Raw genomic sequence first — 18,179 nt, forward strand, 5'->3', positions numbered from 1 at the left:
TCGAAGCAATAATTAAGCTACTTTATGTATTTAATTATGGATTTTCCAGCTTTTGACCATTTGAGCATTAGAAGAGTTCAACGAGGCGAACGAAGCGGCGGAAGGACATCTAACATTGTTACATATACAGGGAATGAAACCGGAAACAGTTTATTTAAATTATATTAAATTGGGTTTATAGATGCCTTTTATTTTTGCTTTTGTATGGTCGCATATTTTATTGATTTAAAGTAGCTTAAAAAAATTGCATTATTTTGTTCCGAAAATCTTTGGGAAAAACAATTTTTAATTGTTTGCATAATTCTTTGCATAATTATTTCAAGTGATACGTTATTTGCCAATTTGGAGAAATTTTTCAAAAAAACGTCATAACTTTTCGATTGAATTATGTTTACAACAGGTTGAAGACTGCCGTTGTGCTTTGATATGTTGAATAGGCCGATTGCAAACACGCTTTTACATACACCACTATATGATAAAAAGCTTGATTTCTTGAAGATCCATTTTCTACCTTAATCACTTATTCTATTCCAACAACAATTGCATTGAAAAACTTTGTTAACTCGAGTTTTGCATATAATTAATAGTATTCTTATTAATTGCTTAAAGTAGTTTACGTTGCGCCATGAAAAATTAACAGCACATACCCATCGTTACAACCAATAGTCAGGTAATGTCAAAGCCACTCATGGTGTATTAAAATTTTAATTAAATAAATATTTAATAATTTATGCATATGCTATATAGCTGTTTGTGAGCTGTGCACTATATAGTGCGCCGTAATAATAAATGTATGGTCCACTGCAGATTGCGGAAAAATTCTAAAGAGTTAGGGGCAATGGCCTCCCCCTTTTTCACCATACACCTCCCCCCACCTGTGTACGGATATTCTGAGTTCCCCCTGCGTTTTTCGCATTGAACATAAGTAATACATACATATGCACGTGTTTTTCATAAAATATTTCTAAATGAAAATATAATCTACATTTTTTTAGCCCAGGGTATATCATTTTTGTACTTATCTTTATTTACCAGAAAAAGGTGTAATTAATGGCGATGCACTAGTTCTGTGACGTACTTACAATATGTACTTATATATACGTACGAGTATGTATGTATGTATAAACTTCTCAATAATTATGTACTTTATGACAAGAGAGGACGCCAGCACAAGCAAAAAGAGGAAGAATGCTTCAGTTTTGGGGCGAAGTACTGGAGTGAGATTGTTCCGCTAATAACTTTGTTTTAATTTACCGATTTGAATGAAACTTGATAGAAGAATATAGATAGATATGTATAGATGTCGTACATACCAAGTTTATTTAATGTGCATTCAAACTTTTCCGAAATCCAAGCGTCCACCCGGATTGACAAACGAACGGTCGGACATGTCTAGATCGATACACTTTACGGGGTCGGATTTGCCTCCTTCTGCCTGTTACAAACTTTGCACAAGCCTAATGTACCCTACGGGTACAGGGTATACGAACGCTGTTATAGAAATACTCATAAGTATTTTTTCGTCGGATGATCCATTTCTGTGACGAGTTCTGTGACGCCCTATGACGCCAACCTCAAATACGTTGCTTGCATTACACAATTATTTTTTTATTGTATCTTGTTTAAGGTCCCTCCATAATCAACACAGATATAGACAGAACATTAAATATTAACTCGTATCCCCTGCCCGAGGTAAGTATATATTTGTTTAATGTTAGGGCGTGTAAAAATTTAGATAAATGTTTGTTTTTGTCATGCTAGTTGAAAAGTACCGCCTCTAGAGCAATCACGTAGAAGCAAGTACATGTGAGGTTGGTGACAAGATAATAAGAGTGCTTATCGTTTTGTAAAAAATAAGATACATACATATCTACTATAAGCTACCAATACTTACTAAAGGTACCCGCTCTGATAAATTTTACAAATTGTAAAAAGCGAGTGCACTTTTCGAGCACGTTGCAGTACCAGCGTCGGGGAGAACTGTCTTTCACTCATAATGCGAATAAGATATTGTTCAAGTTATGAGTTGTTATTGTAATGTTGTTAGATTCTTTTTTAGGCTTAGTAGTCCACTTACTTTTTTAATAAAACAAATAAATATTCACAACATTTTCTTTGTGCGTTTGCAGTATTCCTTTAAATTTGCTTCACAAATTTACAACCTCGCTTAACCCGGGGGTTGCGTTCAGCGAAATCGTGTTAATCGAGACATGAACTCCTAGATTTCGACATACTTATGCACAAAAAAAGTTTTGCTGCTTACATTTCCGCTGTTCTTAATGTCCAAACATTTTCAAAATTAACTAAGTTATTCCAAGTGATGAATATTTATCATTAATAGCTTAATATAAAATTTAGCATCATTTAGACATATCTATATATCACATATAAAAATTCAAGGCGAATTTCGAGCTTTCAGTCCGAAATCCTGACTATAGTGCGCCTGCTATACTCGTAGTAGTATGTTTTGAAAGTGCGAACTTTTATTTTAACATTCAGATTTAGCGAGTATTAATTGCATGACTTGGGGCATATTCCAACAACGAAAGTGAAATATTTTTTACTTCTATCGTGTAGAACGAGGTTTTCAGCGTGTTAAAAGAGCAAAAGCTTGCAAATTCTTATTCGTGTTAAACCGAGTTCGTACTAAAAGAGGTCGTTTTAAGCGAGGGCTAGATGTATTTAAATCAATAGTAAACGTTCATGAGTTGTACCATTATGAATTGATATTACACCGAAAGCAATACGCTCCACAAATGTTAATGAATCACTGTGATTATACCAATCGACGAAGTCCTTCCAACGCGATAGTAACTTTGGCACATTTAGTATTGCCTTTTTGGGCACCGATTTAAAAAATACAACTATTTCCGAGAAGAAACTTATGCACTCTAATGGACTCTGAATTTAATTTTTACGTAACCTTAGGTTTTATCTAAATATAAAATTCGTTCATCACGTTCAAACTGCATTATTCCAAAGTAACGTCAGTTTTCTGTGTTTTATTTTTCACAATAGGCTGCTTAGTAGCCGACCATGCCAAGAAACTGGGCCTCGCAACAGACGGCACATATATGGAATGCAAGGAACCGGAAGAGATCGAAACACCTCCACTTACAAGCAGAAGAAGGCTTGAAGGAGGCAGCGCAATAAGTAATAAAATAAATAATAATATAAATAAATATAATAAATAATAAAAATAAATCTACACTTCATGCTCTTCAAATAAAACCAAATAAAACAAAAACTTTTATTATCAAGCTACTTAATTTTTATGAATTTAATACACATCAACACTTTAGTTTACCGTCAAAAACGCAATTTACCGGCCTATGACCATAGAGGAATAAAGTTTTTATTGTAAGGCCAGTGAGGGCTATATATGCATAAATAGCTTCTTCGTTGATAAAGATAATTTTGAAACTCATTTAATTAGGCACTGTCTTCGGAGTGTAGAAATGTATGTAATAGAAGAGCTAATTTCCGACACTACAAAGTATATTTATATATTCTTGATCAGCATGACGAAATTGATCTAGACATATTCGTTCGTCCGCTATCTGTCCGACCACTTGTTCGAATGAGTTCATATTATTTTTGTGATTTCTCCATTCCCACAGAAGTAATATGCCCACGTTATACTTGTATGTGTTTCATTCTTTCAGTCGATATCAAATTATATTAAATCTTGATCATAGAAATAGTTTTTAATGAAACACTAGTGCTACGCCGCTCAAACAAAACCGATCTAACTACACAGTATAGTATTAGCGTAGCACTCGTCGCATACAGGGTCATCTTAATCTTAAATTCGTAAATCTTAAATTCTGTGTGGACTCTTTTAATAAATGCCAAGTTGCTGCGTTTTAGCCAAAGCTGCAGGTCGCAACACAATATTTAAAAACAAGAGAGAACGCTACAGTCGAGCAAGCCCGACAGTGTAATACCCTGTACCCAGGTAAACTTCCGACACTGAGGTATATGCGCCCATAGCAGAAGCAAAAAGAGGAAGAAGAAGAGCGAACTTGTTGCTGCAGTTTGGGGGGTTGTACTGGAGAGAATTTGTTTCGCTAATAACTTTTCTTAGAATTGACCGAATTGAATAAAATTTTAAACAACAGTAGATAAATTTATAAATTATGTGTGCAAAGTTTGGTTTAGGTAGCATTTGAAATGTGGACGATATTGACGAAATTCTGTAGCGGGGAAGGGGGGCAAAATTAAAATAAATAAAATAAACTCGTCCTTTCTCGGACCTAGGAGAATCTGGATGCCAACTTTGGTTATTATAGCTTTTATAGTTTCTGAGATCCTTGCGTTCATCCAGACGGACAGATGGACGGACGGACATGTCTAGATCGATTTCTCTCGTCATGCTGATTCAGAATATATATACTTTATACTTTCGGAGATGCTTCCTTCTGCATGTTACATACTTTGCACAAACCTAAAATACCCTTTTTACCCTATGGGTACATGGTATAATCAGCAGTTTCAAAAAAAAAAAAATATCGACGCACACCATCTTTTTGCCGATAATACCATAGAGATCGCGTATACACCACATATCCCGGACAAAATGACGCTGGGAAGCACCCAGAGCTCTGTCAAAATATAATCAAACGAGGGCTTCAAAAAAAGCTAATATCGTGAACTTTTCAACAGTATTGTGGAACGAGTTCTTTTTTATTTTACAAATATATATTATATACAAGTATGTACAACATTAAGAAAAAACGGTATGTGATAATGGACTTGGCGATAAATGAGGAAGTTTTGGAAGGAAGGACAGAGATAAGCGCTGCCCAATTTTTTCCTGGCAATTCACATACATTCAAGGTTGTCAAGGACTTCATCTATCTTGGCACTGGCATCAACAACAACAATAATGTCGTCCTAAAAATTCAAAAAATAGCAATTACCGATTGGTGTTACTATGGGCTCAATGAGAAAGAGAGAGCCCTCCGAGATTGTTAGGGCCAAGTAAGAAGAAGAAGAAGAAGGGAAGTGGCGGATTTGTTCACATTTTATTTATATTTTTTTGACTACACGGTACTTATCTATTGGGCTTGCTCGCCTGTAACATTATTTCTTGTTTAATTTCTAAGCTCATACCTGCATGGCTAATGAAAACCCGCTCGTACGAATACTACTTACTTGTAAATGAATGCTCGACTATACGAAAGAAAAGCACAAATAATTAGTGCAAGTCAACCTATATCTTACTATAATGTCGGCCAACAAACGTACAATTTATAGAATTTGCGTGCAAAATGCGAGGTAGCGTCTCTTCCTAGAGTTTTGCCGCGCTCTTGGCAAAAACAACACTCACATTGTCTCATACTCTCGGGCCGGCATTGTGAGTCTCTTAGCCGGCACAACAACAACCAATCTCATTTATGGGTATTGCAAGACTTGTTTCTCGCAGCTCTCTACACACACAGGCACTACGAGTAGCACAGCAAATTATTTTGAGCAAAGTCCACGGCAGCTGCAACCACTATTCAATGAAATTCCCCATAAAACTGAAAGTTAAAATACTCAATAATGGTTCGCTCCGTCACAACATTCCAAACTAAAACACACTTGGTCCCGATTTGTAATACCCTGTACCGGAAGGGTACCCTCCTAATTCCTCTGCTCGCTCGTAAGAGACGTTTTATAAAAACATAGGTAATTATACTCTGTACATGAAATGTACAAGAGTATATTAGGTTTGCGGGAGCTGAAAAATGTAACAGGCAGAAGGAGGCGTGGCAGACCCCACAAAGTATATATATTCTTGATCAGCATGACGAGACGAGTCGATCTAGCCCTGTCTGTCTGTCTGTCCGTCTGTCCGTCTGTCCGTCCGTATGAACACCTAGATCTCAGAGACTATAAGAGATAGAGACACCAAATTTTGCACGAAGATGCGTTATGTGTGTATTCTATACGAGTTTGTTTTATTTTTTTGATTTTCCCCCCCACTTCCCCCCTATGGGGGTTTTCCCGATTTTCCATTCGTATAATCGCCTATATCTCGGAGACTATAAGACCTAGGAACACCAAATTTTAGTCCCAGATGCCTTATGTGAATACGCAGAAAATGTATATTTTGGAATTCCCCTCCCTCCCCCATCTACCCCGCAAATCGTAACTCCCGTAATTCTTAGAATTTCGAACTAAAATTTTGGAAATACCCCCAGTTAGTTATTATGTGTCCGTATGCCAAATTTCATTATGATAGACCGATTTAACATAGCCCGTAACCAAAGGGTAAAAGGCTATATCAGTTTTATGCAAATGTATGTAACACACAGAAGGGGGCGTGGCAGACCCCACAATGTGTATATATTATTGATCAGGATGACAAGTCGACTCGATATAGCCATGTCCGTCTGTCTGTCCTTCCGTCCGTCTGTCCGCCCGTCCGTCTGTATGAACGCAAGGATCTCAGAAAGTATAAGAGCTAGAATAACCAAACTTGGTATCCAGATTCTCCTAACTCCGGCAAAGGACGAGTTTGTGTTTTTTTCTGATATCCCACACTCCCCCCAATTCTTTTTTTTTCGATAACTCCCGTAATTTTTGAAATTTTGTACTCAGATTTGGCAAATACCTCCAGTTAGTGATTATAGTATTATAGTTACCAAGTTTCATTACGATAGGTCAATTATAAAGGAAGTTGTAGTCCTAAATATATTCTCTGCCCAAGCTCTGCCCGCATCTGTTGTTGTTGTTGCTGCTTTGACATAATTATGTTTTGCATACATAAACTCATCTGAACACGCATAGACACGATGATGTAAATGTATGCTGTTGAAACCGTACATAAACATGTCTTCACTTTTGTGCGTATGAATGTATTAAAAATATTTCATTTTATTTAATTAATTAATTGTTTTTTTAAATAAACTAATTTTTTTTAAATACATTTTTTTTAATTTTCCTTTTTTGTGGAGAGTACACAGCCTATTTTACTGTCGGGCTTGCTCGACTGTAGCGTTCTCTCTCTTGTTTTCAAATTGTTTTGTTTTTATCCCCCCATATCTAGACTTTTTTGTACCTTTTATAACTTAGATCAGATCAATATTGATATTAAAAAGTGAGTAATAATTATCTGATAGATGTACATACATATGTACCAAATAGAAGATATAGATATATTCTTTATTATCCCTTGATGTGTGATGTCATTAGTATGACAAGACTAGTCGACAGCCACTTGTTGTTGTTGTTGTTCTGCACAATTGAGGCAGTTTTTTGGAGGAATAGAGTATTTCACTGTCGAGCTTGCTCGACTCTAACATTCTCCTTTATTTTTTTCCAAAACAGTGAATATTAAATTCCCAAAAATTATTTTATTAGATTATTGTATCTGGGAATGAATCCTTAGTTGCAATGTTCATTTATAGCCAGAGCAAGCAAAGACTTCAGGCTGAATTGTGTATACTTTTGAGCTCATATTTAATTTTGAGATAAGTTTAACAAATGCTTTGGTTGGGATTGGAATTTTGCGGGAAATGCAATAAATATTTCTGAGTAAGTTTAAATCTTGTGTAGATACAATTGCATGCTTCCTCTTTATTGTCATTGGAATATTTATTGTTATGTGTAGTAGTAACTGTACTCGTTCCAGATGGTTTTTGTAAAACTGTTTTAGTTCCTGAGTTGACGATTTTGTTAATGTCTTTCTGGTTGTTGGTGTTGGGCAAAAATAATGGGGATAGAGGGGCAACTTTTGATGTTAAATGAGTATGTGGACATGGGTTTGATTCACGCCAAAGGTTTGTTTTTATAGCCTGTACCCAAAGGGTACCCAAAAGGCTATACTAGTTTATAATTATAAAATATTTCTCCAATTTTTTTGTCTACTCTACTGTATTTAACTCTTTTGAACTTCGACATTTCCATAATGCATATTTTATATACACAAATATTTTGAATAGAACCGTTTTTAGTGGAAAGCAATTTTCAAATTCTTTTAATTATTAATTCTTATAAATTAATTAACTTGACGTTGCTTATGCCTTTTATATAGTTTAGATTAATATTAATATTAAATTACTTGACTTGAGAATTCAAGTCAATTAAAGTTAAATAAATTTCTAGTATATTTAAATCGACTACAAAAAACGGCAAATTAAAGTTGAGAAAAATATTATAATTTACTATGGAATATAGTAAGTTTAACTATATATTATATAATAATATTTAATATGGTTCAACATTAAATTAAATATGGCACACTTTAATAACGAAGTTTAACAATTTGTTTTGAATATTATTCATATTAAAATCACTAATTTAATATGTTTTTGGTAAAATTTACGATGTTTTATTTGATTTTTATCAGTGTAGTAATAAGGAGAACTAAACAGACCTAATTCTTTTTTTTACAACATTGGTATTTAAAATATTGTTGGCAATAGTGTTGCTTATCTATGAGTTTTTGTTTGTTGTTAATGTTTTCGAATAAAAAAAGTGTCAAGAAAGAATTGTAAGTCACATGTTATATGCAGATGTATGACACAAATCCAAATCGCCATGTCAGTTGCCTATATAATACTTGTATACTTGTATAGTTTTCACAGAAACTTTATGATTGGAAATTAGTATTTGCATCAAAATCTTGTTTATTTCTAAAGTTATGGGCACCAAATTGCTCATTGAGAATGTTGTAGTCATATCTGACTCAGTCGTGGTTCGCGAATGGTGAACATGGATGACGAAATGCAAAATAAGTAAAGAATGGTTGCTAATGAAAGATAAGATAAGCACGGAAACAGAAGGGCATACGTACGTGTATGTCCGCTGCCCATGACCATTGAAAAGTTAGTTTTGTTTTGAGCATTGGGTAGGGTATATAGCTTCGCCGTAGACGAAGTTCACATTTTAGGTCGTTTTAGTTGTCCCACCAGTGTGTTTGCGCCTAATATGTAACATATGTAGCCATATAGTGGCTAACCCTGCTAGCACCGCTATTTCGACTGATCTGTGTATCAAGAAGAAACCACTAAAGCGTCCAAGTACTGAGTATTTACAGCGGAATGAAGGACACTTTGGGATAGGAAATGATCTTTTATGAAACTTAATTACATGGTACATATCCATAATCGGTCACTTGATTATCGTTCGGGGGGGAAACTTTCGTATTCGACTGCAGGAGTAAAAGCAGAAAGAGATAAAAGAGAGTGACTGAACTGCGCCCGAGCAAAGCCAAAAACAGAAGCAGGCACAAAAATAGCAACAAATTCGAACCGGTTGTAAGACCTGTGGGCAAGGAAAAAGCAACTATAAGTGCAACCACAACAACTGCGGTGGTTGCATTCGCCGCCACCGCGGCCACAGCCACTGCAAATTTACATTGTGGCGCTTTTTGGCTGAAGTTAAAGGAAAAAAAGCGGTTTGGTCCAGTCCCAACTTCAGGGGTACCCGTTCTTCCCCGTTTAAGGTCGTCTGTAGAACGGAACCCGTAGACACCGACACCAACGACAACAATAACAACAACAACGCTATTGAAGGCTGCAGTGGCAATAATTGGCGAAACTACTACTTCTACGTTGCACTAAAACTTGAAATATTGATCGCAGCAATAACAACAAGTAGCAGCCGCGTGGACTGTCTATGCACTGGGCTATGGAACGTCATCATCATTGATGACGCCCATCAAGAATTTGCCAGCCCAGTTCCAGTCCCGACCTCGGCTTCGGACAACCAGCCAGTCAGCCAGCCGTTAGGCCAAACAAGTTTTGCCGCGTTCGATGCGCGCCGTGTACTAGCAATGTCTCTCAAAAATACACAGCGCCGAATGCAAATGCCGAATGCGTGGCTAACAGCAAGGCGAAGTAAAGCCTATTGGGTGGAACATGACAGATCCCCACTATACGTGAAGTGCAGGAAAAAGCACAATTATTTGAGATCATACACAGAAATCAAGGTAACAATATAGTACCAATGTCGGCCAGTGGGATATATCATATTTCGCAGTTTATCAGTGACTGAAAAAGTGAGATAGCTAGGTAAAGGGAATTGACTAGCTACTAATACGATTTGATTTTATTTGTATACCCTGCATCCAAAGTGTAGAAGAGAATTCCATATCCGTCTGTCTGTATGAACGCAAGAATATCGGAAACTAAAAGAGCTAAAATAACCAAACTTTACATTCATATTCCCCTAAGCCCTGGGCTGAGCAAGTTTGTCGAATTTTTTCAGATTTTTATACCTTGTACCCAAAGGGTAAAAGGTTATACTAGCTTAATGCTTGATTCTTGATGAGGATGACAAAGCGAGTCGATATAGCCATGTCCGTCCGTTTGTATGTACCAGATTCTCCAAGTCCAAGAAAGGACGAGTTTGTGGTTTTTCCCACTCCTCCGTTAATAGTGATTATCCGTAACTCCCGTAATTCTTGGAATTTTCAACTTAAATTTGGAAATGATGTACATCCCGTTAGCCTTATGTGTCCTCAGGTTACGTTTCTATGTACATTCGTGTTATATATTTCAATTTTATTTTTAAATATTTAAAATATTTTTTGAAATCTTTTTTGTTTTTGTCTACTCTTGTTTATAACTATAACATTGTTAACATCGGGAATAAACAAAAACATATCAGTAAAATCAGCACAAAATCTCGTACTTCCGTAAAGGTAAACGAACACTTTGAACTCACATGCCCTAAAAACGAGTTACCACTCATACCATTAGAGAAAACTATTTTATACAAGTATACTTATATATATAAACAATATTTTGTCTGGCAGGGAGGGGCTTTTCATAGCTAAGGGGCAATACAAGTGGACTATTGGTAATACATTGCCTCAAATCACAATTGTGACAATTGTATGGTCGAAGAAAAGTAATTTTAGCAATTCGGGCTTACCTCATAATGAAGTCATGTATATAACTCATGTATATACATATATTATACAAATGTTTAAAAGTGGCGAGAGCCGAATTGTGGCTTTTATTCCATAATTCAAATTTCTAGCGAATAAATCACATGAATGTGTCAATTGCACTGAAATATTTATACTCTGTACATGAAATGTACTACACAAGAGTACTATATATCAGGGTTTTGTTTTATTTTTTTTGATTTCCCCTCCCCTACTTCGAAAACGCCGTTCGTATAATCATATATATCTCGAAGAACTAGGGACACCAAATTTTAGTCCAAGATGCCCTTTGTAAATACGCAGAAAATGTGCAATTTGGAATTTCCCTCGCTCCCCCTCTCTAGCGCAATGAACGAATTTCCATAACTCTCGTAATTTTTTGAAATTCTTATTCAAATTTGGCAATTCCGCTAGTGATTATGTGTCCGTATGCCAAGTTTCATCATGAAAGGTCAATTGTAAAGAAAGTTATAGCCTTAAATATAAACTCTGCCCGCAGCTGTTTTTGTTGCTTCTTTGACTTAATTATGTACTGCATAGATACATACACGCATATAAATACGCATAGAAACGATTCTGATGCAAATGTATGCTGTTGAAACTGTACATAAACATTTCCATATATGTATGATTGTATTATATATTTTTGATTTAATTCAATTGATTAATATCTTTTTTTTTTATTAATTTTAACAAATTTTTTTGTTTTTAATGTTTTCTTTTTGTGGGAGTGAGTACAGAGTATTTAAGAGTTCAGCCTGCCCGACTTTAGCGTTCCTTTCTTGTTTTATAATTTTTTTTGAATTTTCTTAATTTTTTTCATTTCTATAATTATTCTACACATACATATCTACAGAGTATTTCAAAGTCGGGACATCCGACTTTAGCTTCTCCCCTTGTTTTACCATGTCAACAAATGAAAAGCCAAGAAAAATAAAAAATAAAGAAAATATATAATAATAATAAACCAAAAACAAACTGCATTGAAAAATACGTTGACGACGACAATGATCATTAAACTAAACATAACTTTGAATGAACAATTTTTGCGAGAGCTCAAAAGTCCAAAAATGCAGGTTTGAAACATAACAGAATTATTTAACACTATAGTTTTGACCTTTAGGAAAAATTTGCTTTAGCGAAACATCGACAAGAAACTTCAAATATTTCTGCCTTAACTCTCGAAAAATTGATAAAGAAATGACTAAAGGTGTTGGGGACTTTCGACATTGCTTGCACTAACATAAGTTCTACTTACCTCTAAATAGACATTCCAGGGATGAAGATTTTCTATGATGCAACCTTAAAATAGAAAGAAAAAGTATTGCAATATAAATTTATAAGTATTTTCAAAGACACAATTGTTGCTGCTGTTGTCACTGCTGGATAAGAGAAATCTTACTCTTAGACAAAGAGGAAAAGAGACACCCCGGCGAGAGAGAACGCAAACGCTTTTGAGCGAGCAGTTGACAAAGCGCTGTTAATCACGCGTCGATCTCAGCAGCAGCAGCAGCAGCAGCGGTAGCGGCAACAGCGAAGCCAACAACAATGGCAATAGAAGAAACAACTACATATGACTACAGAAAATACAATAGGAATTATCAGCGGACTGCGTGATATGATTATCAAAAGTTTCTTTCATGTTGTTGGTGCTGTCGCCGCCGCTGCCGCTGCCGCCGCTACTGCGATAGCAACAACAACCGCAGCGGTAGCGGCAGTGGCTGCTGCGTTGTCAACACTAGCGGCAAATGACAACGACATTAGTTGCTACACAAGCGAATTACATACATATATGTTGTACATACATATGTATGTATGTAGATGTGTGCATATGTAACTTATGTATAGTAGTTGTGAATGTATTTATGTACGTACATATGTGCGAATGAATTTTTGTGTTTCTAGGTACATTCATACACACATACATATGTATATGAGAATGTTTTCGTGTATAAGTCTAATCATATGTACAAAAAACCTTCATATATGTGCATACATATGTATGTACATATGTACATACAAATGCAGTCGCAAATTTATGTCTACTTGTATGTACAAGTATGTATGTTTATACCTGCATACAGTGCCCATATAAAGTCATTATTTGCAACAGGGCTGTGCGCGTGACGCAAATTTCCATCGCGATCACACGCAAATTAAATTCACAATTTGTATGTCATGTACCCAAAGGGTTAAAGGCTAGTTTAGTGCGAATTTATGTAACACCCAGGCGGCATTGCAGACCCCACAAAGTTCGAGCATATTCTTGATCAAGACTAGCCGATAAAGCCATGCCTGTCTTACAGCCCGACTCTCCGTCTGAAGTATAGGTCGTGTAGGTGTCCATATACTCCTTAGACCTAATTAAGAAGAGTTCCTAATGTTTTTTTGTTTGAAATTTTATGTAATTGTAAACCTGCATCGATAGATGTAGTAATGTACGTTCATACATACATATACTATATATGTATAGTAGATTATTGTATATATATTTTTTATTTATTTTTTTGTTCATTTGTTTATTTCATTAGTTCCATTAGTTCCATTAAAAAATATTATAATTAAATAACTACTTTTTTATAGAAGGTGTATTTAACAGTTCGCTCGCCTCTTGCATTCCATTCCTATTCATAGACATTATAAGCAAAAGATATCCAAATTTATGATCAAAGCGCGAATGACATGGCGGAAAAAAGCATAGCATTCTTTAAATTCCATTTGAAATATTGTTTAAAAATAGTAATTTGTAGCATTTTCCTCTTTGGGGTACAGATTGTGAACGAAAAACTATTTGAGTTATCCACAATTGTTGGTTCGAAAAGAAAACAACCTCATTCAAATCATATCGATACGTGAATTTCAATTTGATTTTTCTTGAAACCCTGTAAGTTTTTTTACTTCATTTAAAGTACCCCGGTCCCCGAACGGTAAAAATATAATATTAATTCCTATAGTTTTTATAGCACCCGAAGCAGCCGTGGCAGACCCCAGAAAGTTTATACATATATTATATAAATATAAATTTGTAAATGCCCCTATGACTGTATGAACTCAACGATGTACGAAAGTATAAAAGGGAAAGGACACTTTATTAGTTTTCTTTATACACCTCCTCACGTATATCATATCGTATGTATTAAAGCTACATTTTCCAAATTTGGTACCCAAATTGATCACAATTCAAGGCAGAGCACGTTGAAGTTTTATATCGATTCACCATCCCACTCCCATACTAAAGACGTTATTTGCAACTTCTTCTAATTGACGGCTCGATCAAAAATTTTGCAATTCTGTTCTTTAGTCTTGAGTCCATTTCCCCATGTCATTGTAAATTTGTTATTGCTTTAATCGGGCTAAATCGCCGTCACAAATTATTTAATCTTTTACAAACTTGTACTTGCATTAGTTTGCTGATATGTTATAATTACTGTACTTATATAAAGCTCTTTCAATCAATCCGATTGTGAAGGAGATAATTACAAGTACATACAAGTATATTGCATTCTAAATCACGAATAGGGAGCTCATACCAATAAAGGAAGAGTACAAGTAGTCTCTAGTAGAGCAACTAGTTCGTTCAGAGACACAACAACTTATGTGCCGACCTATGTACATATGTACATGGGTATTTGTCAGATGATCGTTAAATAACATATGTACTTTTGAAAACAAAATATGAAACGAATAACAAAGTAGAAGCACCCAAAAGCCTTGCAAAATTAAGTTGTCAATCATTTTTAAGCACGGACAAACAATTAATTATCCGATTTTTTTTAATCATATTAAATAGTACTGAAACAATATTGATCGACATTGGCGGCAAGAGCCGGAGCCCATCACTATCTGTACTTCAGGGGTAAGGGAGTGCTCAGCCGTGCTGCCAGTCTATCCTATAGACCTATGTCCGCATGTGATAATTTATATATCATTCAAAAGGTATTTTGATGGTGACTGCTCAATTAAATGAAAATTGGAAAAAACCATTCGAAATTAATAATATATAAATAGTACGAGCAGAACGTTAAAACCAGACTATGATGAACAATTATAAAGAGTTTATAAGCATACAAATTGGTAGACATGACTTTATAATAGAAAAAAGTATTATATTTTCAACTAGTATCTAAAATAAATTGGCTATAGTCTACGCGCCAATTCTGGTCTCCCGCCTTATAACATGGAGTCTGACACGCCTCCTTCTGCCGCGCATTTTAAGCTTTTCAACATCATTGGCTATGCAAACTTTCCGAATCCCCTTTTTGGTCTTTACAAACAACAACTTGTTAATTAAATAATCGTGCCTCCGCTAACTGAATAATGAAGTCGTTGGACTTAGTTCAAATTCAAATATTGGCGCTTAGCGTTTTATATTAGCCAATGGTTATCAAACTTGGTTAAGAAGCTATTGCAAAACCGATCGGCCGTATGACAGATATATGATCAATATTCCGATGTGATTTAAGTATATGTAAGTATATATGTACACTCTTCATACTCTGTACTCCTAAAAGAGAGAGAGAGACTCAAGAGTATATTAGGTTTGTGCCGGTTGGAAGGAGGCGTAGACGACCCCACAAAGTATATAAATTCTTGACCAGCATGGCTAGTCGATCTAGCCTTGTCTGTCTGTATGAACTCCTGGATCTGAGACACAATAAGAGCTAGAGACATCAAGTTTTGTGCACAGATGCCTTATGTGTACGCTGGGCAGGCTTATTTTATTATTTGCAAGGCACTGTCCCATCCCCTCCCTTTCCCATAATCACCTAGATCCGACATAAATTTCATCATTATAGATTATAAATTAATTATAAAGGAAGTTAAAGGCATAAATTTAATCTCCGACCCAGCTTTACCCCAACTCTGTACTATACTCATACACCCGCGCAAAGATACGCATAGACACAATCCAGATGTAAATGTGCAGTCGTTAACATACGACCGATCAGCTTTAGGATATAGTATGAAGTTGTTCCAACCGCTCAGTTTTGAAAACGTTATGCGTACAGATCAATCAGGTATTCTGACACGTTACCTACGCACGCAGTATTACTGAGTAACTTTTATCTCATTAATTAATCAAGGTATAAAAGTATTAAAATACATGTACATATACTAAATCAAATTTATGTTAATACAAAGCTGCCCTCCTCTGCTCCTGAACAACGCACGTATTCCAAAAGCACTTCATCGGCTCACCTTCTTGGACATTCATTTAGACAGACGGCCCAACTGCCCTTAGCATATATTTAGAAGCAAGGACGACGCAGCTGAAGCTTAAGGCAAGGAACCTCCACTGGCTTATAAACGCTCGCTCCCCGCTATGCCTGGACTATAATGGCTATGAGTTTTGGGCCAATGCAAGCAGGAGCAACGCCAACATCATTCAGCGAGCGCAGTCCAAAATCCTGAGAACCATCACTGGGGCACCAAAGTACCACCATAACGAGAGAATTCACAGAGTCCCATACATCAAGCTCGTAAGAGAAGAAATTTTAGAACATCAAATAAGACTCGTTTCACATCCAAATCCTCTTGTAAGATCTCTTATCCTAGGTTGCAGCCACAAAAATGCAAAAATAAGGTTCCCAAATTTAGAAAAAAGAAAATTCGTTAAATTACGGAAGCTTTCAAAACAATAATATTCATAGAGCCAGGAGGCCTTTTGTATAAAGTAGGGTGATTTTAGATATAAGATATACGAGTACTTTCTTAGACTTTTGCGGTAATACAGGCAGGCGGGCTAACAAATAGATATAGCTATATCGACTTTATAGATCCTGGCACCCCTCCTTTTAGGTATTACATACGTTGGAACTTAATTACTATCTCCTTGTACTCTTTGGATACTGGAAATAAAATCTAATACAGTACTCAAAAATTGCAATTTCTACCTATCTATGTACATACATATGTATGCCAAAGTTTTAATAGTAAACAGACAGATTACTTCGACAGCTTTCAGCTAAAAATAAATTTGATTGCCATTTTTCTTTCCATATCTCAATATTATCGAAAACGTGTGGGAATGATTGAAACAATAACTCCATTTCACTCAATTATATTAAACCACTTTCATTGCAAGATTATGTTTCAAACAGAATTTGTGATAAAGTTACGTTTACTTAGATAATTGCTTAAAATGTTTGCAAAATATATTTTTAAAATCGTATAAAGAACATTATATAAAGATTTTTTTTTTCGTAGTATGTATCTATGTAATAATTTTTGTAATGAGCATGGTTTCCCGATCCCTAAAAATATATATAAATATAACATATAAATACATACATACGTAAAGTTCGTTATTGTCTAAAAATGTTCAAAGAGATCGTTTAAGGCACGATAAATCCCGTTATAGTCAACTTATTTTAAATTTGAATACAAATTTGGAAAGTGCATTGAACCTTTTGGCTGGCATATCGATCAGATCACACTCACAATGTGCTGGTGGTTTCGCCACTACATGGACTGGCGTCAATGGTGATAAAAATTGTACCACAGTGTAAACACTGCTGTTCACTGCTGCAACCACTCATTGATAAATGAAATCAGTACCAACAACAATAACAATAGCATCAGCAGGCTGCTGCTACAGTCCCAATACTTGTAGTCGGCAAGATTACCGACCAGAAGTAGCTGCAGTAGCAGCAGCAGCAGCAGCAGCACTGTCCCAGTGGTGGAGGAGCTTTAGATGCTGCTGATGATGATGATGATGCTGCTGCTGCAGTTTGTCTGCGTCGTGGTTGGCTTTTGTTTTAAACACACATGTATGCACGCAAGCTCAGCGATAGGCACACAGTAACAACAGCAACAATAACAACAACAAGAGTAATAACCGACATCAATCAGCAACAACAGTGGGTCGCGGATGACAATTGAAACTAACCAACATTAAACTACAACTTCCTCACACGCACACGCACACACACACATACACATTCTTTATGTTGTGTGCTTGTTGTACATGTGTGTGTATTTGCACTGCAATGGTACAGTAGTTGTAGGCTTCTTTTACACGAACTGGACACTACAACGAACACTCACACACACTCAGCATAACAAAAAGAACTAAAAAAAATAAACATAATTGATTTTATTAAATGCAGGCAGCCCGCGCATTAAAACGAAGCGCGCGCGCAGCTTTAAGAAGCGAAGACGACGATGGATGTGAGTGGTGGTGGTGGTGGCGGTGGCGGCGATGTTGACAACAACGCGTTGACCGCACAACCAACTCGATACATACGTACATACGTACATACATATTTACATACATGCATACATACGTACATAT

The 18,179-nt window shown here is 35.8% G+C and overlaps 1 long non-coding RNA gene across 1 annotated transcript in view; it reads right to left on the reverse strand.

Annotated features, from left to right (window-relative positions):
• The window catches only part of LOC115629228, a 112,531-nt gene extending 94,631 nt beyond the window's left edge, over positions 1-17,900 (reverse strand). The window contains exons 1-2 of the long non-coding RNA XR_003995871.1: positions 17,775-17,900; positions 12,144-12,187 (exon numbers count right to left, since the gene is read on the reverse strand). This is a non-coding gene — a long non-coding RNA (uncharacterized LOC115629228). The remainder of the gene's footprint in view (positions 1-12,143; positions 12,188-17,774) is intronic.
• Positions 17,901-18,179: the final 279 nt, after the last annotated feature.

This window comes from Scaptodrosophila lebanonensis, unplaced genomic scaffold (assembly GCF_003285725.1).
Source record: "Scaptodrosophila lebanonensis strain 11010-0011.00,11010-0021.00 unplaced genomic scaffold, SlebRS2 tig00000138-arrow-arrow-pilon, whole genome shotgun sequence".
Taxonomy (NCBI): Eukaryota; Metazoa; Arthropoda; class Insecta; order Diptera; family Drosophilidae; genus Scaptodrosophila; species Scaptodrosophila lebanonensis.